General features: G+C 38.2%; 1 protein-coding gene across 1 annotated transcript in view; it reads left to right on the plus strand.

Annotated features, from left to right (window-relative positions):
- Window positions 1-22,313, plus strand: part of TENM3 (teneurin transmembrane protein 3) — a 1,044,221-nt gene that overhangs the window by 240,609 nt on the left and 781,299 nt on the right. The window lies entirely within an intron of this gene.

The raw sequence follows: 22,313 nt of genomic DNA on the forward strand, positions 1-22,313 counted from the left end.
GTTGATTCCTATATCCCAGTCCACTTATAACATCTCTGTTTAATCAGTTTTCTTTCTTTTCACTCTTCCTGACACGTTGTATAGGATTGTTGATGTAAAAAGATAAATGTTGAGCCAAACTGGCTGTCTATGCACATAAAATGAAAGGACTACACCATCATCAATCAGTTTATGTTAACCGTTCTGATCATTAGTGATTACCAATCGACTTGAATGCAGCTATTCGTATTAACTGGCCAAAATGTTCCAAATGAATAGACCTGTCCCACTAAGACCTGTTTTTTAATGCTTACATCTGAAAATTCAACCTATAAGTGACTGGAATAATTAAAGAGTAGGTAGTTCTTAATTTCATACAGTGTACTACATGGTTAAATATGTTTATAAGAAATGCAGTTTCTCTAGTTTCTTTTTTTTTTTTAGTTTAACCCTTTTATTTATTTTTTTTTTTTTATTTTTATACTTTAGGTTTTAGGGTACATGTGCACAATGTGCAGGTTTGTTACATATGTATCCATGTGCCATGTTGTTTTGCTGCACCCATTAAGTCGTCATTTAGCATTAGGTGTATCTCCTAATGCTGTCCCTCCCCCACCCCACAACAGTCCCCGGAGTGTGATGTTCCCCTTCCTGTGTCCATGAGTTCTCATTGTTCAATTCCCACCTATGAGTGAGAACATGCGGTGTTTGATTTTTTGTCCTTGCGATAGTTTACTGAGAATGATGATTTCCAGTTTCATCCATGTCCCTACAAAGGACATGAACTCATCATTTTTTATGGCTGCATAGTATTCCATGCTGTATATGTGTCACATTTTCTTAATCCAGTCTATCCTTGTTGGACATTTGGGTTGGTTCCAACTCTTTGCTATTGTGAATAGTGCCGCAATAATACGTGTGCATGCGTCTTTATAGCAGCATGATTTATAGTCCTTTGGGTATATACCCAGTAATGGGATGGCTGGGTCAAATGGTGTTTCTAGTTCTAGATCCCTGAGGAATCGCCACACTGACTTCCACAATGGTTGAACTAGTTTACAGTCCCACCAACAGTGTAAAAGTGTTCCTATTTCTCCACATCCTCTCCAGCACCTGTTGTTTCCTGACTTTTTAATGATGGCCATTCTAACCGGTGTGAGATGGTATCTCACTGTGGTTTTGATTTGCATTTCTCTGATGGCCAGTGATGATGAGCATTTTTTCATGTGTTTTGGCTGCATAAATGTCTTCTTTTGAGAAGTGTCTGTTCACGTCCTTCGCCCACTTTTTGATGGGGTTGTTTGTTTTTTTCCTGTAAATTTGTTTGAGTTCATTGTAGATTCTGGATATTAGCCCTTTATATCGTGAAAATGGCCATACTGCCCAAGGTAATTTATAGATTCAATGCCATCCCCATCAAGCTACCAATGACTTTCTTCACAGAATTGGAAAAAACTACTTTAAAGTTCATATGGAACCAAAAAAGAGCCCGCATTGCCAAGACAATCCTAAGCCAAAAGAACAAAGCCAGAGGCATCACACTACCTGACTTCAAACTATACTATAAGGCTACAGTAACCAAAACAGCATGGTACTGGTACCACAACAGAGACATAGATCAATGGAACAGAACAGAGCCATCAGAAATAATGCCGCATATCTACAACTATTTGATCTTTGACAAACCTGACAAAAACAAGAAATGGGGAAAGGATTCCCTATTTAATAAATGGTGCTGGGAAAACTGGCTAGCCATATGTAGAAAGCTGAAACTGGATCCCTTCCTTACACCTTATACAAAAATTAATTCAAGATGGATTAAAGACTTAAATGTTAGACCTAAAACCATTAAAATCCTACAAGAAAACCTAGGCAATACCATTCAGGACATAGGCATGGGCAAGGACTTCATGTCTAAAACACCAAAAGCAATGGCAACAAAAGCCAAAATTGACAAATGGGATCTCATTAAACTAAAGAGCTTCTGCACAGCAAAAGAAACTACCATCAGAGTGAACAGGCAACCTACAGAATGGGAGAAAATTTTTGCAACCTACTCATCTGACAAAGGGCTAAGTTTCTCCAGTTTCAAAGAGAATGATGCACTTGCTGAAACCAGGCTAGGTCTTATATAGCATCATTGTACATATATAAATGACTTGTTACCAAATTGTCTATATTTTCAGAGTCTTATCAGGGCTAACCTCTACTGATTACACATGTAAATATCTCATTTAGTCCAATGTGTAGTACTAACCAGCTATGAAAAGGAAGGTTCTTTTAAACTTGTACATATTTCCTCTATAAAAGTAGATAATTCTATTAAAGGTACTTTAAACTATGCTATTTAAGCGTCATGTAGCCTAATCACGTGTTATAGTTAAAGAAGACATATAAGTATTCTTGGAAATACAGCCATAAAACAAGCAAAACAAGAAAAATGTTGCTGGAAATGTCTCTTCTTCTGAAGTAAGCAAGCTCAGAGTGACCACGAATAAACTACATGCATACGATTGGATACACAATTCTTAGAATTTGCACCTCATCCTGAGTTGTCCTCAATAAAGTTATTTTTTTAAGTCCTTGACTAGCAATCCAGTGTCCTCAATCAGACCTAATAGATAAGTGCCATATTCTAGCCATTAGATTTACAGAAACCAGAACCCTATGACTTTCAGCCTGAAAATAATAACTAGCATCCTACTGTCCAGGCACCCGATTCTATGGGAGTGATATGGAGCCCCTCTAAATCCACAGGGGAGAATTACGTATATAAAGTCCCACTAAGCTGGTTTTTCCCTTTGGGTGAATGTTGTGTAGTAATAAGTGGCATGCCGAGGAGGTTGTATCAATAGATGGCTGCTGCTACTAGAAGCCCACCAACAGCCTACTCCATGACGCTCACAACTAAAGGAGCCTGCAAATTACTAACTAATAATAATCAACACTAATATTAAACCCCGGAACTCCTCATTTAGAATGCCAAGCAGACAATTTGAAAGGAGAAAGAAAGGCAAAATACCTATGTCATTGAATAGCATCACTGATAGGAAACAGATTCACAAAATTCTTACTAAGGAGTGCAAGCAAATAACAAAAAATAATCAAGGTGATGATTCCATGTGGTCAAAGCACACATAAATTTAGAAAAAAACTAAAAGGATATTCAGCAAATTTTAACAGTGATTTGTTATCTGTGGGGGAGGATGAGAAGTATTTGGGCTAGCCTTTCCTGTATCTTCTGAAATGCAACATTAAGCATGAATTACTTTCATAAATAGGAAACAATTTTAAGGCAAAATTAGAAACAAATTAAATGAACTACTCAACAACATATGTTTTCACTTAAGAAGAAAAAAATGCTCCCCTAAAGTTCAACCTCTTATAAATTGAAAAAATTGAGAAGATATTTCCTCTTCTGTTTTTCAGTTTAGATTGATCCTTTTCCTCTTCTACTAGCAGACAGCAGCAAAAATTGATGAAGCCAGTCTTAGCGCTCAGATTCAATATGGACTTGCACTAGCTTGTCTTTTCCATTTCAGTGATCATGGTGGGCAGAGCAGTGGAAATAAGTTATGTAAAAGGTTTCCGCCTAGTTGTTGTTTTAATTAATCTGGGTGCCTGAATGACACACAGGCTTAATCGGGTGGTATGGAACCTGTCGCTGTTAAGTAATTGATTTGAACCCAAACGCAGGTTGTGATCAAAAGTTGTCACCGTCCAGTGGCTACTCACTGGCCCATGTGAAATGGGTTGGTGGTCTCAGTCTAATTCCTTGTGGACCAGTGTCAGCCTCATGAAAAGCATTACCTAAAGTAGCACTAATTGGTTGACATTCTCAGCATGAAGGAGTGAATAAAGAGATTGAAAACTAAAATAACCTTCAAAGTTAGGCTGAGGATGAAAATGGGCCATGCAGCATTGAAGGGGTTACCTCTGTAGCCAGCCATGATACTGCAGTGGAAGGAGAGGAGTCCAGTTCCAGAGATTTTAACCCAACCCCTATTTTTATAGGCAGTGGAAGCTGAACCTAAGGAAATTAACTTTTGTAGACTTCTAAAAATCCTTAGATTTACTACTCACAATCCTGCCTTGTACTTGTATGTCCCTAGGGAAATCTGAGCAAAGATATTTTACCAAAAGGCAACAGGTTGAAACTGACTGCTAAACCTTTAAAAAATTCTCAAATGGAGATCTAGCTTCATTATTATCAAACAGTGTGTGTTCATCACTTTAATTATAGGAAAAATCGATAGGGCATATAAAAGTACATGGCATATTTTACCTGACGTTTGTGCTTCTTCACTTTATTAAGCATGACTTTTTGAACAGAAATAACAGGCTAGAATTTACCAAAAGTCTCGGTATCTGAGAGCAAAGATTTCTCTTGCACTCAATTTATCTCCTGTATTGTGTCTTTACCCTTTCAAACAGCATGTTTTTAGTAAATGAACATGAAAACAAATTGAAAAAGCAATAATGGATGCGTTCTCTCATTAGTGCAACCAGGCAGATTACTGATTCACAAATATTGAAACTAGCACTGATGGAGATGAATGCATTTCTCATAATTTAATAATGCAAATCACACTAACAGCAGAGACCTCCGATAACTAGTGGCACTAGAAGAATTACTACGAATGCCAACTGATAGATGCAATGTTGATTGAGCTATTTATCTTGTTGTTTCACTGGAAGTCTCCTCTTTTATGATATTTATTATTTACTCTGTATCTCTTTACATTTTACATGTTATAAATAACTTTCTCCTGGAAAAGACCGGATGTCTGAATTATGGCAATACATTTTGCAAGTTAATAATTTTATTTTTTCTCAGGTATATTTTGATCCATGACAAATGGGGAGGCAATGGCTGTTTCAAATGTGCAGTAAACATGACTAGAAGCATTTTTCAAAAGTTATCTTACAAAAAAATGGACAACATCACTTTATCACACAAAAATAATGGGAGAAATGCAAACCTGTTTTTTAAAAACAAAAATATCCAATGAAATGCCTTTACACCCAGAACTTCTTGACAGATAAAATGTACTATTTAAAATATAGTTCAAGTGGCTCTACAATTCCATACTTCTACCATGAAGCTTCATTAAAGTCTATAAATTAGTACTACTGTCAGAGATGGCATTAAGTATTCAATAAGAGTAGACTTAACGCAATTAATAGCAATTAAAATTATACTTTTATGATGTCAGACACCAGCATTGTAAAGACATAATTGCCTGTAAGGACTTTTGTACCATATTTATCCTCTAAAACTGTCCAATTTATATGAAAAATGCCAAAAACATATCCCATATGGGTACGATTATCTTCTCGGATTTTTAGAAGTAATCTGTCTTATCCAGCATGTGCACATTAGGCTAATTTGCTTTAATTAGTTTTTTTCTCATTTTGTTAATAGGCATGTTGATGTTAAGTTTTTATTTCAGAGGTACAGATGCTAACTTCACTCATTATGTTCCTATTAAGGGGTCAGTATACTTTGTGATAAGCTGGACGTACCCACTTAAAAAGCATCATTCTTTGAAATATTAGATGATATCGCTTATCAAACATAAAAACTATATTGCTCTTACAGTAATCGTGAGCAACTTCTATCTAATTAATTAGTAGCTAAATATGAAAGAACAGCTTCGCTGTGTCTGCTGTGGCGAGGCATTTTTGTGTGGACATAATAAATTAGATAAACGAATGAAGTGATTTCAGAAATACAGTCGTTTGTGACTCCTCAAAGCATTCATAAGAATTACCATGAATCTATGCCAGTGTTTTGTATTTAAGCCAGGAGGCATACAAAATAAAAAATGCTTTTATTTCCCATACCCAATCATGTCCTATGTCTCAAACTTAAAGACATTTTGTTAAAGCTGATGCATTAAAATAATTTTATTAATTATTATCATTTACCTTATCTGTACAACTTTCTCACACTGAACTCCTATAAAGAGAAATAATTATATATATGCAAAGAGCAAGACATATAATTAAGAATGCTGCCTGTTGGTTCTCTGGAGACAGAATTTTTAATTTTTTAAAATAAGTAATTGAGAAGGTTCTGCAGAATCCCCAGATGAAACTTAGAAGACTTAGGGGAAATATTAAGAGTGGGTTTGCTTTCCCTCGCCATTTGATAAACATATTTAGCTCCAAGTTTGTATACTTGTCTTTACATCATGAAATATATTCATTACATTCATACAATGATTTTCTCAGCTTACTTTTAAATGTTTACTATATTTGTGAAACTATGAAAAACCATGTAATTTCACAATTGTAAAGTGGTAATGAAATCGTAGGATTGATTTAAAATCTGATAGCAGTGTATGTTTTGAAGTGCAGTGTTTTACAATAAGCAATAAAACAATTATCAGGTTGGTTCGAGTTAGTATCTTTTGGGAAATTTCCTATATAAATAATTCAAATTGGGGTGGGGTAGGGGGTAGTTAAGGGAGTAAAAAATCATTCAGATGCCTTTGAATAGGAAGGAGATACAATAAGGATGTCTTAAAATACGTCATTGTTTTAAATAAGTAATATGTTATACATATTTTATTCTCAACATGTCTGTCTGTCAGTAAAAAGACATACTCGCTGGGTAGTTTTACAGAACGGTTCAGTGGCTTCCCGAAATCTCAGCTTCTTTTGTTTTGTTTTCTTTTACTTTGTCTTTTGTTGTTTGTTGGTTTTTTTGGTTTTTGTGGGGGTTTTTTTGTAAACTCAATTTGTACTCTTTAAGGCTTGGATTGTTTTCTTCAGGCAGCCAATAGTTGTATTGATGAAATCTATAAACTGAACATTTTCATGTAACTAAAAGAAATCACTAAAAAATCAACAAAATTGAAAGAAGCAAAAACTCAATTGCATGATTCATCCTTTTTAACTATTAGTCTCCAAGATTAAAGCAGCTTTCACGAGCAAGAATGTTTAGCTAACGAAAAACAGAGTAAATAACAAAAAGTAGAATAAATTAGGATGTAATTGTCCTTCACAGCCTATCACATAAGACTTTCAGATACAATTTGAATATAACAATTTCTTCTGTGTTTCTTTTGTCTCAGTTGTATTATAAAGCAGAGTGATTATGATTCATTGGAATTGAACTACACTTATTTATATTTAGTTTCTTGTTTCTAAGAAAAATACAATGAGGCTGGGTGCAGTGGCTCATGCCTGTAATCCCAGCACTTTGAGAGGCTGAGGCGGGTAGATCACTTGAGGTCAGGAGTTCGAGACTAGCCTGGCCAACACAGTGAAACCCTGTCTCTATTAAAAGTACAAAAAATTAGCTGGGCATTGTGGTGTGCACCTGTAATCCCAGCTACTTGGGAGGCTGAGGCAGGAGAATGGCTTGAACCCAGGGGGCGGAGGTTGCAGTGAGCCAAGAGTGCACCACTGCGCTCCAGCCTGGACAACAGAGAGAGACTCTGTCTCAAAAAAAAAAGAAAAAAAAGAAACAATAGAGTGAATTACATCTGCCTTTGTCCCATTCGTACAGTGAACATACACTCTAAGTCAATTGTTCAATAACAACGGGGTGAGTGCTGGAAAAATAGAACTGTGGGAAAATGCGTATGTGAAAGCAGCTTATTCACAAAATGGAAGCACAAATATTTTTCATTACAAGTAACTCTCAAATGGCAATCAGGTTGTATTGCAAAAGGCATTTACATGGGAGTTGGTTGTTCAGGTATATAATTTCCCAAAGAAATTCTGTTAAATGGTTGTCCTAAGCTTAATTAACCACAAATATAATTGAATTCAAAAACAATCATCTGTATTTGTGTGGGGCCCGTATATGTGTGTGTAAGTTATGTTAAAATTGAGTACTTGCTATAGATTAGCTTCTGTGTTCAGTATTTTATACCTACTTATAATCCTATGAGACAGATACCATAATTAGATCCACTTTGTAGATGATGAAATAGTCATCTATTTCAGGATCCAAAACCAGATCCTTCATCTTTAACTCAGATGTGGCCCAGATTTCAAAATAAGTAAGATTTATAAGAGAAAGCTGCCACCTCTTTTCACAGGTCCCAGATGTCTCACTCAGGAGACTAAGAGAGTGATTCCCACAGTGACACCTCACTAGCAGCCCTTTCCTTCCTCCCTCAAGAGCTGCAGACTCTAAAATAGGCTCCTTTCCTCCTCAGGCAAACTCAGTAACCCAGAGAAGGTGATGGTGGATGAGCGTTAAGAGGAAAGCATTGGAATGGTGGTTGGCCTTGACCGCTATTGATCAAGCACCTAGGATAGTCCAACCTCTACTAGAGAAACCAGGGTCACTACGGTTAAAAAAAAAAAAAAGAAAGAAAATTACCTTCAAGCTTACCTTCTCCTCGGGGAGGAAAGACAAGCATAGAAACACAAAAGTGGACAGCCGTCCAAGCTGTGCAGACAGTGAAAGATGAAGTGGCTGGTGGGGACAGAGAAAGTACAGAAGGGGCCAGCTTTAGCCAGGAGAGTTCGGGAAACCTCTGGAGCAGATGGCTGTGGGCAGGAATGGATAATGGACAGCCATGCTGAGACCCAGGAGGGGCGCTTACAAGCTGAAAACATCAAGCACAAGGACTCTGAGAGCCCAGGGAGCCTAGCAGTTTTAGGAAACAAAAAGAATGCCAGGACAGCTGAAGCAGAGAGTGAAAGGGGGAACATGGAGAGAACCAGGAACCAGGGAGAGGAGCACTGGTTGCCAGGGGAGCACTTTTAGGGAAGAGGTGCTGACTTGATTTGATTTCCTTTTTTCCCATCATTCTGTCAGGTGAGTGGAGAATGCACTGCAGGGACACAGTTTAGAAGGTGATAAAAGAGTTAAGCTGAGACGACTGTGGCTTGGATCAAGGTTATTCCAGCAGCACTTAAGTGCTCTGATTTGGGTGTATTTTGGAGACAAAGAAATCACAATCAGCAGAACTTGACGATGTACTGGATACGGGAACAAGGGTGGCCACTATGTTTGAGGTCTAAGAAGCTGGATCAATGGTAGTGGGATTGACTGAGAAAGGAGACTCTCTGGGAAGCAGCTGGTCTGGACTGGCTCTTCTGAGGAGCAGATTATAATGGGGCAACACACAATGAATGAATGACTGATGGTCTTCCTAAGCCTCCTGTGCAACCAGTAAGCTTTGATGCAAAGAAATCATCATTTAATGCAATTTTAACCCTTGCAATAGTGAAGTAAAAGTTTTAGGGCTCGGCTGTCTACAGATTTTGTAGAGAGGCAGAAGACAGCCTTAGAGATGAGTCACGCTTACTATGCACATCAGCCATATTCTACTTTTCAGGTTTGTTTCACTTATTCCACTTCAGACATCATGGATTTTCTAACATCTCTAGTTGATTCATAAATAGTTGGTTTTATTGGTGTCAAGCCCAGCAAAGGTGACAGTGGCCATTTTATCTTGATGGATTATTTTTGTAATTCGGTCCTCAGTAGGTAAGCCTGAGGCTGCCTGTGCACGTGTGATACCTTTCAATGGCGAAGAAAAACATGGACCACCTAAATGAGGTGGGCGAGTATGTACATACATGTACATAATATTCCCAAAGTGCAGTCAAGAGGAAGGTTTCTATTTAATATCATGAGATCATACCGGCCTCATATTCTCCCAAGAGGAACACAGATGCCTAGTTGTGTGGCTCTCTGTTAAAGATCTATTCCATTTCATGAAAGGCCTGATCAAAACACCAGGCAGGAGGGAAACTGAATTGATGCATTTTTGCCAAAAACATGGTAGTAAAGCGTAAAGTCAGTGACTGACAGAGTGTGTGGCTCAGATAATCCACAGGTGCATTGCTGAGAATTTCAGGACAAGCTGTGGTGATAGGTTATGTGATGCAATGTATATCGTCAGCTCTATGTTCCTCAGTTTGTTGATCTGTAAAATGGAGACAATAACACTCACCTCTTACATAGAGATTTGTTTTTAAGACTAAATAATAAAAAAGGTCTATGTTACTTTCAAGTGCACAAAAAAGGATTAAGCCAATAAAGGATTAATTCCTTTATTGCTGCAAGGACAGGATTTATAATCTTATTCAAACAATTAGATTTATTTACTCTGTTTTGTCTTTTAATTGAAAAGTTATGTAAGATTTCACAGTCTCATCAGGACAAAAAGATTCTTCTAGATTCTTATAGTTAAAGGAATTGGTAGCCAAAAAAAGAGACAACTTGTTTGCACAACAGTTCCGTGTGCGATGTTGCTGTTTGCCACTGCAATTCTTTTCATCACTGGTGACTTGTGAGATAGAATTAGTTTTCTTTTCTCATGAACATCTGATGAGGGTCATGGTCATTTCCAAATGTATGACCCTTTTTAAAATCATGCCCAGAATGCAAAAGTTTGTATTAGCCGATGACTGCCTACTGATCCATGTGTTAACTGAGCGTGATTTGTTCTCTACTGGTAACGACTTCGCCAACCTAAGAGGGACCATGACCACAAGGAGTATTTAGGTGAACGTAACCTACAGAGGCCAACGTTGAATCAAGTGAAAGAATAAATAAGGAAGCTACAAAAGCTGAGCAATTAGGCTTTGTTCTCTCTTGTACCTAAATCCATCTTCTACTCTGAGATGTCCTAAGAGAAAGACATTGTTTCCCTTTTACCCTAGCCAGGTATCAAGACCAAACAATACCTAAACAGCCTAACTAAGCTGCCTATGCTGCCTTTCTACAATTTATGGCATGCAATTAGCTGTCTGGCTCCCTAATGAGTAATTCCTCAATTGCAGAGGTTCTGGGGGACTACTTAATTCAGCCCTGCCAACACAACCCCACCCTAGATGTTGAGACCAATTTCTCCACATGACCTCAGCAGAAAAGCTCAAACCTCACCAGCCATTCAATCATCATTAACCCATTCCTGTTAGAACTTCCCGCCCTAGTTCCAATAACTGTATGTTTTCCTTCCTTATTATGACAAAGCCTTGGGCCCTCTAGAGGTATCCTGAAGCAGGATAACATACTACTTGGAATATATGCATTTTATCACACTGCCCTGGTCAAATTCGCAGCTCCAACAATTATTAGTTCTGTGAGCTGAGGCCAGACGTTTAACCTCTCTGAACTCCAGTTTTTTCTGATGCAAAATGGTCAGAATAAAACATCATTCACTCCTGGAAGAACTGGAAATACTACATGTAAAGTAGCTAGCAGAGCTCTTGGCTGGTGGTTAAGTGCTAGTCGCTATTCTGGTTTCTGAGGACTTGATTTTGATTTCCTGAGTCCTTCCCTTTAATTCCAGATTTTGAGCCCCTGTCACAATTGCCAGATTTTCCTGGCACCAACAACCTTGTCTCTCATCCTTCTGTTACAGGATATGCTTGATTTCATTTACTGCTCCATATTTCTCTTCTACTAAAAAGAGACTTTGTGAATGATGAGAGGAGTGTGAAAAGAAAAAGTCAGGACTTAAAGACCAGGCAGGTGCTACAGAGAGTGGCAAGTTGTCCTGTAATGTTCAATAAGTAGACAGTACAAAGAAACCAGGACACACAGGCAAAGTTCTGAGACTGGCCTAAGGTACTGTCTGTCCTGACACATTTTTACCATCCATTTCTTGGAAGTTGCAGGACAGCCTGCTTTGCCATTGACAATTTAGGTGACTTTGTAGGGATGAGGAAGAATGTTATGTGTATACAAAACTTGTGAAGCAATGAGAATACAGTGTTTCCATGGAATAAAGTTAGTGTCATAACATTCCTGAAAAAATATGAGTTTATATTATCTGCATCTAAAAGTGATGATGTGGCATGAGCTACCAAATGTCATACAACACATCAGACATAAAATGAAGGGGAAGACCTCCAGGATTCTTCAATATTAAAATGGCCTATATCACTTTTCAAAATACAGCCCATCCGTAAGTTTCATTCACAACAAAATCTAATGAAGATGTTTTGTTATTATGGAAATGTGAATAGAACATTGCTGTATTCAGGATTTGACATATTGAGAATTCATTTTCAACCTCAAACTAGGTCCTCCAATTTTGATATAAGTTCATTATGCGAAAAAGCAGCAATTCATTAACTCCTAGAAACTTTATGCTTATTAAGTATTTAATGAGTTTAACCTTTATGTTAAATATAAAATAATAAGAAACTCCATACCTTCCAAACTTGCGAAACTTTTAATCCATAGTTATTTTAATCCATTTGATGAAAATTATCAATAGACTTCAGAGATTTTAAAATTTAGTGAAAATTTAGTCTACATTCTAGCGCTGGATTTTCTACGTCATATCGACTGGTTTGATTGTTTCTTTTTCACTGTAGTCAATTAGACGGGATTATTTCATTTCCAAAGACTGCTTTTACTCAGACTGTGTAGCTGTTCAGTGAAATATAATCCAACTCAGCCCTTTCTGCATCCAATAAAATCGTCAGTCGGTGTTGGGGGAGCAATCATTGAAATGATGAAATAGCAGTAGTGCTGAAAATAAGCAATGGAAAATTCTGCAAAAGCTAAAATTATACCACCAGGACCTCCTTGATCGCCACAGCCCTTCTCTAGCCAAGAATCGGTTCTCCCAAAGAATTGAGAAAGTGTCCTTTGAAAGGAAACCATTCTCAAGCAGGTAAAGCACCTTCCAGGGGAGTATCCGCCTAGATGTGACTGTGTCTGATATTTATAGGGTGGTCTCTACTTATCCCTTGCAAGCATTTCCTCTTGCTTTCAGGTGATATTGCTGGCAGAGATATTTGCTTCAACTGATTATTTATTATGAACCCACAATATCCAGGTACCAATGCATGGTTGGTCAAGGGCCACCCTTAAAATGTTTAAACCAGTACGAATATAGGCATTAAAATAAATACATAAGAAACAATGTATTTTGAGACTCTAAAATATTTCTTGCTTCATCTAAGTAAACAGGAGTCTACAATCTGGGAAAAATGAAGGTTTACATTTGCCGAATTAGAGAAGTCAGCGATGTCAGGCTTTGTTAGAACTATCTGTTAAGTCCAGAAAGAAGACTATTATCTTAAGTTGATTAGGGAGAATAAGTTGAGCGGTGGCTGATTATATAATAAGAAAGTCTAAAATAATAATTTTGAACATGAAAGTTGAAAAGAGCAATCTCAGGAATGTTTTGAAGAATTAAAGCCCTGGCCCAAGCAGAGAAAGGCAGTTTTCTTTCCTTTCTTTCTTTTTTTTTTTTTTTTAATAATTCATGGAACACAGCAAACCAGAAAATCTTATTTGTTCTAAAGCTTCAAAACTACCTTCACCACCACCACCCACCAAGGTATTTGTGTTCAAATCCCTATCTAAAATGTCTCACTTTCATCCTGTTATATAACCTGTTTGCGGTCAACCAGTTCAGCATTAGGTAGTTCAAATATAAAATATTTTCTCTAGCTTAATGGGTCTTGGTGTTTTTTAATATTAAAAAACTCTACAAAATTGGCTGCACATCGAAGAAACAAAATAACATAGTTAGCAAATGTGGGTGGTCTTTCGAAATTCTCATTTGTCTTGGCATAAAAAGAAGTGGTCTCTGTTCCTTGCTCTCTATCTATGCATAAATGCTGAATGTGAGTGCATTTCTCTGGGCTTCAGTTTTTCTGTTTATTAAATGGAACCTGCCTCCACTTGAAAGTGGTATATCGCACTGTTACTGTTCGGTAACAAACCAAACAACATAAGAAACCAAAATTTCTTTGTGAAGGGTGTTTCTTTTAGAAGCTATAATGACTCTTTCAGACCAATATGGTACCACTTAGTAAATTATAGCTTCCATCAACTGCTACTTTTGCTACATAGTTGTTCTGAAAAAAAATATATAATCACACTGGCAAGTACTTGAGGAGCAACTTGTGCACTTAGAGAATGCAGATGTGTATCTCTAAAGTGCATTGAGTTCTTTTCAAGAATGTTGGCACATATATTTAGACTTGTTAAAAATTCAGAGATAAGCAACACATAAAAAGAGAAAAATAGCCTTTTTTCTAAGGCCATTTAGGTGGATTTTATTCTATATAAGAGACCTAAGGTATTTCTAAAATGAAGAAAGGAAAAAGTGAGATCAAGTAGATTGGTTCAATGATTGGTACTTTATAAATTCCATAGATCATTCAGCATAGGAACTTTATAATACTATAACCATCACATACCAATAAAGAAGCTTTTTGAAAAGGCTTTAAATGTCATTAATGTTTTCCCAAATTCCAATTGAACTTGTTGCCTTGGTTTTCGACTTATTGAGGAGAAAAGTTAATCATATTCTCTTTTGTATTATAGGAGAAATATATAAATGCCTTGAAAGCAACCTCAATCCCATTTATGTTAGATCTCTGCCAGAAGGAAACTCTTTCAAAAATAGACAGAAGTTTTTCTCCAAGACAGAAAGCATGTTTACTTGAACTCATTTATTGGTATTTCACTAGCATCTGAGATCCCCATGAAACAAGTCGGAGTTGATGAAGACCAGGGGTTCAGATAATCACAGGGGAGAGAGAGAGAGAGAAAGAGCTTCTCCCTTTAGGTGATTGTCAGTAAAAGTCCTTGTGGCTCCTTGCACCTTCCCATTTCCTCATTTCCCCAGTTGAATTAAGTCTAACCTTTCCTCAGACTCTTCACTGAGTCTAGGCTTAGGCTGGAGGAACGAAGAGGCTCACTTTAGTCAAGAACTCCACATTCTCAGTTGGTTCTCCTGTCATAGTAATACTGCCTTTCACTAGTAGTTAGGTCCTGCCTCCGTCCAAAAAGACCAGGTTCCTAGCCGTTAATCTGATTCCATGATTCCAAACTTAACTTGGTGTCTACTATTGAATCCCAATATCCCTGATGAACTTGTTAAAATCAACAAACTCCCAACTGGACCTCAAAAAAACTGTTATTCCTGCCCTTATTTAAGAATACTAATAATAAAACATTGAGGCAAAGCTTTTTGCTATTCATACCTGTAGGCTATAGACCACCTATTCTTTCTGAAAGAAGACCTGCATTCACATTCATACTTCTGCAACATATTTTTCCCTTAAGCAACCAACACATACCTTTACCTTATGTCCTAAAACACAGCCTTTATACTAAAGCTCAAATCGGCCTTGACTCTTGACTTTGACTTTTTTTGTGTAGCAGACCATTATGCCAACTAATTTGTATATAACTGTCACCAGATCAACTGACATATTATGCTTGTTCAAGTGAGATATATTGATCTTTTTTTTTAACTGGATGGCCACTAGTGACTTGAATAATGGGTATTTCTGGAACTACAAATAGTAGATGCACAGCATGCAGGTAAGTGAAGTATCAGCCTTACCTAGGAATCAGCGGGTATTCTTGACGACTAAGTACCCACATTTACTTTCTTGTAGATCAGCATCTCTCTAATTACAATTATATTTTATGTCCATCTTCTCAGGATTCTTGGAAAACAACACTGTATATAAATTAGTATAAGCAGGTGGGCTACTAACATTTTCTTGCAGTTTAAAATACTGTGATCAAAGTGTGCAACCAGTGTTTCTTTCCAAATGACCTGAAGTCAGCTGACCCAATACAAAGGTTTGGAAATAAAATTAGACTTAATATATTACACCATGGGCAACCAGCTTGAAACTAAGTAAACATATATACATATTAGTCATTTTGACAAAATACCTCATAATTAATTGTAAGAATACATTTAAAACTAAGTAAAATTTGGACAACATTGTAGGTTTTCCCATAATGATTTGATTTTTAAATTTTTTTTGCAAGCACATGCTTGACTGTTACATGCAAAACTGACATGATATTGACTTTGTTTTCTTGTTATTTACACATTGTGAGCTTCAGGTTGTCAACATTGTGACACTGACAAGGGAAATTATATCTCACTAATGTTTACCAGTCACTACACATGTCAAAGGCTCCAACTTTTTATAAAGCAAGGATTAGATTTACCAGCCTACACTCTTTTCTTGCTATATGCAATTCTCTTAAAACAACTTTTAGTCTTATAGTTCTTTGAATTTGAAAAATATTTCCCTGTGTATAAGTTTCATGTCCCAATGAATATTGTCAATATATCATATAATTTTATTTAGCTAATTCATTCATGAATACTAAAAAAAAAAATAAATCTTCAGGCCTTTCAAGACTTAACTTGTTTTCTTATTCTCACTGTCTTAATGCCAATGAAGAAAAACATTCATTTTTGTAAGTAAAGAGACACGAAGAATATTGGATCTGTAACCATATTGTAGTTGGCTTATGTTAAAAGTATTTTTTTCTTTATTTCTTCTAAAAAAAAGCAAACAAAACAGTATACATGTACAAAACGTGCAAGCTTATTACATAGGTATACATGTGCCATGGTGGAGTTTGCTGCACCTATTGACCCGTCCTTTAAGTTCCCTCGCCTCACCCCCAACCCCCCAACAAGCCCTGGTGTGTGTTGTTCCCCTTTATGTGTCCATGTATTCTCAATGTTCAACTCCCACTTATGAGTGAAAACATGCGGTGCTTGGTTTTCTGTTCCCATGTTAGTTTGCTGAGGATCATGGCTTCCAGCTTCATCCATGTTCCTGCAAAGGACGTGATCTCATTCCTTTTCATGGCTGCATATTATTACATGGTGTATACTATGGGTGTACCACGTTTTCTTTATCTAGCCTATCATTGATAGGCATTTGGGTTGGCTCCATGTCTTTGCTATTGCAAACACTGCTATAATAAACATACATGTGCATGTGTCTTTATAGTAGAATGATTTATATTCCTTTGGGTATATACCCAGTAAGGGGATTGCTAGGTCAAATGGTATTTCTGGTTCTAACTCCTTGAGGAATTGCCATACTGCCTTCCACAATGGTTGAACTAATTTACATCCCCACCAACAGTGTAAAAGCATTCCTATTTCTTCACAGCCTCACCAGCATCTATTATTTCCTGACTTTTTAATAATCACCATTCTGACTGGCGTGAGATGGTATCTCATTGTGGTTTTGATTTGTACTTCTCTGATGATCAGCGATGTTGAGCTTTTTCTGATGTTTGTTGAGACACTTCTTTTGAGACACTTGTTTTGAGAAGTGTCTGTTCGTATCCTTTGCCCCCTTCTTGATGGGTTGTTTTTTTCTTGTAAATATGTTTAAGTTCCTTGTAAATTCTTATCAGACCTTTGTCAGATGGGTAGATTGCAAAAATTTTCTCCCATTCTGTAGATTGCCTATTCACTCTGATGACAGATTCTTTTGCTGTGCTGAAGCTCTTTAGTTTAATTAAATCTCATTTGCCAATTTTGGCTTTTGTTGCCATTGCTTTTGGCATTTTTATCATGAAGTCTTTGCTCATGCCTATGTCCTGAATGGTGTTGCCTAGGTTTTCTTCTAGGATATTTATGGCTTTGGGTTTTACATTTAAGTCTTTAATTCATCTTGCGTTAATTTTTGTATAAGGTGTAAGGAAGGGGTCCAGTTTCAGTTTTCTGCATATGGCTAGCCAGTTTTCCCAGCACCATTTACTGAATGGGAGATCCTTTCTCCATTGCTTGTTTTTGTCAGGTCTGTCAAAGATCAGATGGTTGTAGATGTGAGGTGTTATTTCTGAGGTCTCTGTTCTGCTCCTTTCATCTATACGTCTGTTTTGGTACCAGTACCATATTGTTTTGGCTACGGTAGCCTTGTAGTATAGTTTGAAGTCAGGTAGCATGATGTCTCCAGCTTTGTTCTTTTTGCTTAGGATTGCCTTGGCTATACAGGTTCTTCTTTGATTCCATATGAAATTTAAAATAGTTTTTTCTAATTCTGTGAAGAATGTCAATGGTAGTTTGATGGGAATAGCATTGAATCTATAAATTACTTTCAGCAGTATGGCCATTTTCACAATATTGATTCTTCCTATCCCTGAGGATGGAATGTTTTTCCATATATTTGTTTCCTCTCTGACTTCTTTGAACAGCGATTCATAGTTCTCCTTGAAGAGGTCCTTCATATCCCTCGTTAGCTGTATTCCTAGGTGTTTTATTCTCTTTGTAGCAATTGTGAATGGGAGTTCATTCATGATTTGGCTCTCTGCTTGCCTATTGGTGGTGTAAAGGAATGCTTGTGGTTTCTGCACATTGCTTTTGTATCCGGAGACTTTGCCGAAGTTGCTTATCAGTTCAAGAAGTTTTTGAAGTTTTTTGGCTGAGACAATGGGGTTTTCTAAATATAAAATCATGTAGCCTGCCAACAGAGACAACTCGACTTCCTCTTTTCCTATTTCAATATCCTTTATTTCTTCTCTTGCCTGATTGCCCTGGCCAGTACTTCCAAGACTATGTTGAATAGGAGTGGTGAGAAAGGGCATCCTTGTCTTGTACCAGTTTTCAAAAGGAATGCTTCCAGCTTTTGCCCATTCAATATAATATTGGCTGTGAGTTTGTCATAAATAGCTTTTATTATTTTTGAGGTATGTTCCATCAATACCTGTTTATTGACTCCCTCCTTTTCAGTTTTTTGGAATAGTTTCAAAAAAAGTGGTACCAGCTCCTTTTTGTATTTTCTGGTAGAATTCAGCTGTGAATCTGTCTCATCCTGGGCTTTTTTTGGTTGGTAGGCGATTAATTACGGCCTCAATTTCAGAGCTTGTTATTGATCTTTTCAGGGATTCACCTTCTTCCAGGCTTAGTCTTGGTAGGGTGTATGCATCCAGGAATTTATACATTTCTTATAGATTTTCAGTTTATTTGCCTCGAGGTGTTTATAGTATTCTCTGATGGTAGTTTGTATTTCTGTGGCATCAGTGGTGATATCCCCTTCATCATTTCTTATTATGTCTATTTGATTCTTCTCTCTTTTCTTCTTTATAGTCTAGCTAGCAAGACTATAAAAAATTTTGTTAATTTTTTCAAAAAAAGACAGCTCATGGATGCATTGATTTTTTGAAGGTTTTTTTCGTGTTTCTATCTCCTTCAGTTCTTCTTTGATCTTAGTTATTCTATCTTCTGCTAGATTTTGGATTAGTTTACTCTTGCTTCTCTAGCTCTTTTAATTGTGATGTTACAGTGTTGACCTGAGATTTTTCTAGCTTTCTGCTGTGGGCATTTAGTGCTATAAATTTCCCTCCTAACACTGCTTTAGCTGTGTCTCAGAGATTCTGGTATGTCATCTCTTTGTTCTCATTGGTTTCAAAGAACTTCTTGATGTCTGCCTTAATTTCATCATTTACCCAGGAGTCATTCAGGAGCAGGTTGTTCAACTTCCATGAAATTGTGTGGTTTTGAGTGAGTTTCTTAATCCTGAGTTCTAATTTGATTGCACTGAGGCTTGGGAGACTCTTTGTTATGATTTCAGTTCTTCTGCATTTGCTGAGGAGTGTTTACTTCCAATTATGTGGTTGATTTTAGAATAAGTGCCATATGACACTGAGAAGAATGTATATTCTGTTGATTTGGGGTAGAGAGTTCTGTAGACGTCTACTAGGTCCACTTGATCCAGAGCTCAGTTCAAGTCCTGAATATCCTTGTTAATTTTCTGTCTCACTGTTCTAATACCGACAGTGGGGTGTTAAAGTCTCCCACTATTATTATGTGGGAGTCTAAGTCTCTTTATAGGTCTCTAAGAACCTGTTTTATGAATCTGGGTGCTCCTGTATTGGGTGCATATATATTTAGGATAGTTAGCTCTTCTTGTTTCATTGATCCCTTTACCATTACATAATGTCTTTCTTTGTCTTTTTTTATCTTTGTTGGTTTAAAGTCTGTTTTTTCAGAGACTAGGATTGCAACCCCTGCTTTATTTTGTTTTCCATTTGCTTGGTAAATTTTCCTCCATCCCTTTATGTTGAGCCTATATGTGTCTTTGCATGTAAGAGGGGTCCCCTAGATACAGCGCACCAATGGGTCTTGACATCTCATCCAATTTGCCAGTCTGTGTCTTTTAATTGGGGCATTTAGCCCATTTACATTTAAGGTTAGTATTGTTATTTGTGAATTTGATCCTGTCATCATGATGCTATTTGGTTATTTTGCACACTAGTTGTAACAGTTTCTTTGTGGTGTCATTGGTCTTTATATTTTGGTGTGTTTTTGCAGCAGCTGCTACTGGCTTTTCCTCTCCATATTTAATGCTTCTTTCAGGAGCTCCTGCAGGCCAGGCCTGCATTTGTTTGTCTGGAAAGGTTTTATTTCTCCTTTGCTAATGAAGCTTAGTTTGGCTGGATATTAAATTCTGGGTTAAAAATTCTTTTCTTTAAGAATGTTGAATATTGGCCCTCAATTTCTTCTGGCTTGTAGAGTTTCTGCTGAGAGGTCTGCTGTTAGGCTGATGGGCTTCCCTTTGTAAGTGACCTGGCCTTTCTCTCTGGCTGCCCTTAACAGTTTTTCCTTCATTTCAACCTTGGAGAATCTGATGATTATATGTCTTGGGGTTGATCTTCTCATGGAGTATCTTAATTGTGTTCTCTGCTTTCCTGAATTTGCAAAATTTCCTGAATTATCCTGTCTTGCTAGGCTGTGGATGTTCTCCTGGATGATATCCTATAGTGTGTTTTCCAGCTGGTTTCCATTCTCCCCATCTCCTTCTGGTACTCCAATCAATCGTAGGTTCGATCTTTTTATGAAGTCTCATATTTCTTGGAGGCTTTGCTCATTCCTTGTCTTTCTTTTTTCTCTATTCTTGTCTGCATGTCTTATTTCAGGAAGCTGGTCTTCAAACTCTGATACCCTTTCTTCTGCTTGGTCTATTCAACAGTCGATACTTGTGTATGCTTCCTGAAGTTCTCGTGCTATGTTTGTCAGCTCCATCAAGTCAATTATGTTCCTCTCATTCTAGCTAGCCATTCCTCTAACCTTTTATCAAGGTTCTTAGCTTCTTTGCGTTGGGTTAGAACATGCTCCTTTAGCTCATCATAGTTTTTTATTACCCATCTTCTGAAGCCTACTTCTGTCAATTCGTCCATCTGATCCTCCAGTTCTGTGCCCTCGATGGAGAGATGTTGCAATCATTTGGAGGAGAAGGGGCACTCTGGCCTTTTGGGTTTTCAGCATTTTTTCATTAATTCTTTCTCATCTTTGTGAGTTTGTCTAGTTTCGGCCTTTGAGGCTGCTGACCCTTGGATGGTGTTTTTGTGGGGACCTTTTTGTTTTTGCTGTTGATGATGCTATTGTTACCGCTTTCTGCTTGTTTGTTTTTCTTTCAATAGTCAGGTCCCTCCCTCTTCTTTAGGGCTGCTGCAGTTTGCTGGGGGTTCACTTCAGGCCCTATTCATCTGATCTGCTCCTGTGCCTGGAGATGTCACTCAAGGAGGCTGGAGAGTAGCAAAGATGGGTAACCTCCTCCTTCTTCTGGGACCTCTGACTTCAAGGGGCACCAACCTGATGCCAGTAGGATTGCTCCTGTATAGGGTGTCTGACAACCCCTGTTGGAGGGTCTCATCCAGTTGGGCGGCATGGGGAGCAGGACCTGTTTAATGAAGCACTTTGTCCCTTGGTGGAAAGAGTGTGTTTCGCTGGAGGGAAACCCACTTATCAAGGCTGCCCACATTCCTCAGAACTACCAGGAGGCTCTCCTGGTATGCAGAGACTGCTGCCACCCCTCCCCCTAGGGCCTCAGGTCCTGGGAGATCCGAATTCTGTCCCTGAGCGTCTGGCTGGAGTTATTGGAGAGCCTGCAGATAAGCCCCGCCCACTGAGGAAGGATGGGTCAGGGTTAGACCTGAAGATGCACTCTGGCCACAGACTGCCACAGCCAGTGTGTTGGGCTGTGGGGACAAGTCTTGGGACCAAGCCATCCAGCCTCCCTGGCTCCAGCAGGGGAAAAGCGCAGCCTGGAGCTATAGAAATGGGTGCTGCCCTGCCCCTGCCCAAGGAGCTTAGGTCTTTGGAGTCCCATTGCTGGCTGCTGCCCCTCCCCCAAGGAGCTTAAATGGCTTAGACCCCAGGCAGCTACAGCTGGTGCTGGTTGCCCCTCCCCCTGGGAGTTCAGTTGGCTTAACCAGATTCCAGCTGAGAGGCTATAAAAATCTGCACATTCTGGGGTTGGGACGCTAGTCCCCAGTGGCCTAGGTTTGCAAGTAGGATCTTCCTATCCGTGGATTACACAGTTCCGTGGAAAAAGCACAGTTTCCCCAGCTGCGTAGCATGCCCACTCACCACCTCCCTTGGCTGGGGGGAGGGGGTTCCCCTTTCCCACGTGGCTCTCAGGTGGGCCGCCACACCACACTCCTTTTCCTTCTCTCCGTGGGTCCCGCCAGCTTTCTAGTCAGTTTTGATGAGTGAACCTGGATACCCTGGTTGCCAGTGAAATATTCACACACTTATTATGGCGTTTTTCGATGAGAGCCTCCAAATGCTGTTACTTCTAGTCGGCCATCTTGGCCCCGCCCC

This window comes from Hylobates moloch, unplaced genomic scaffold (assembly GCF_009828535.3).
Source record: "Hylobates moloch isolate HMO894 unplaced genomic scaffold, HMol_V3 SCAFFOLD_3, whole genome shotgun sequence".
NCBI classification, from domain to species: Eukaryota; Metazoa; Chordata; class Mammalia; order Primates; family Hylobatidae; genus Hylobates; species Hylobates moloch.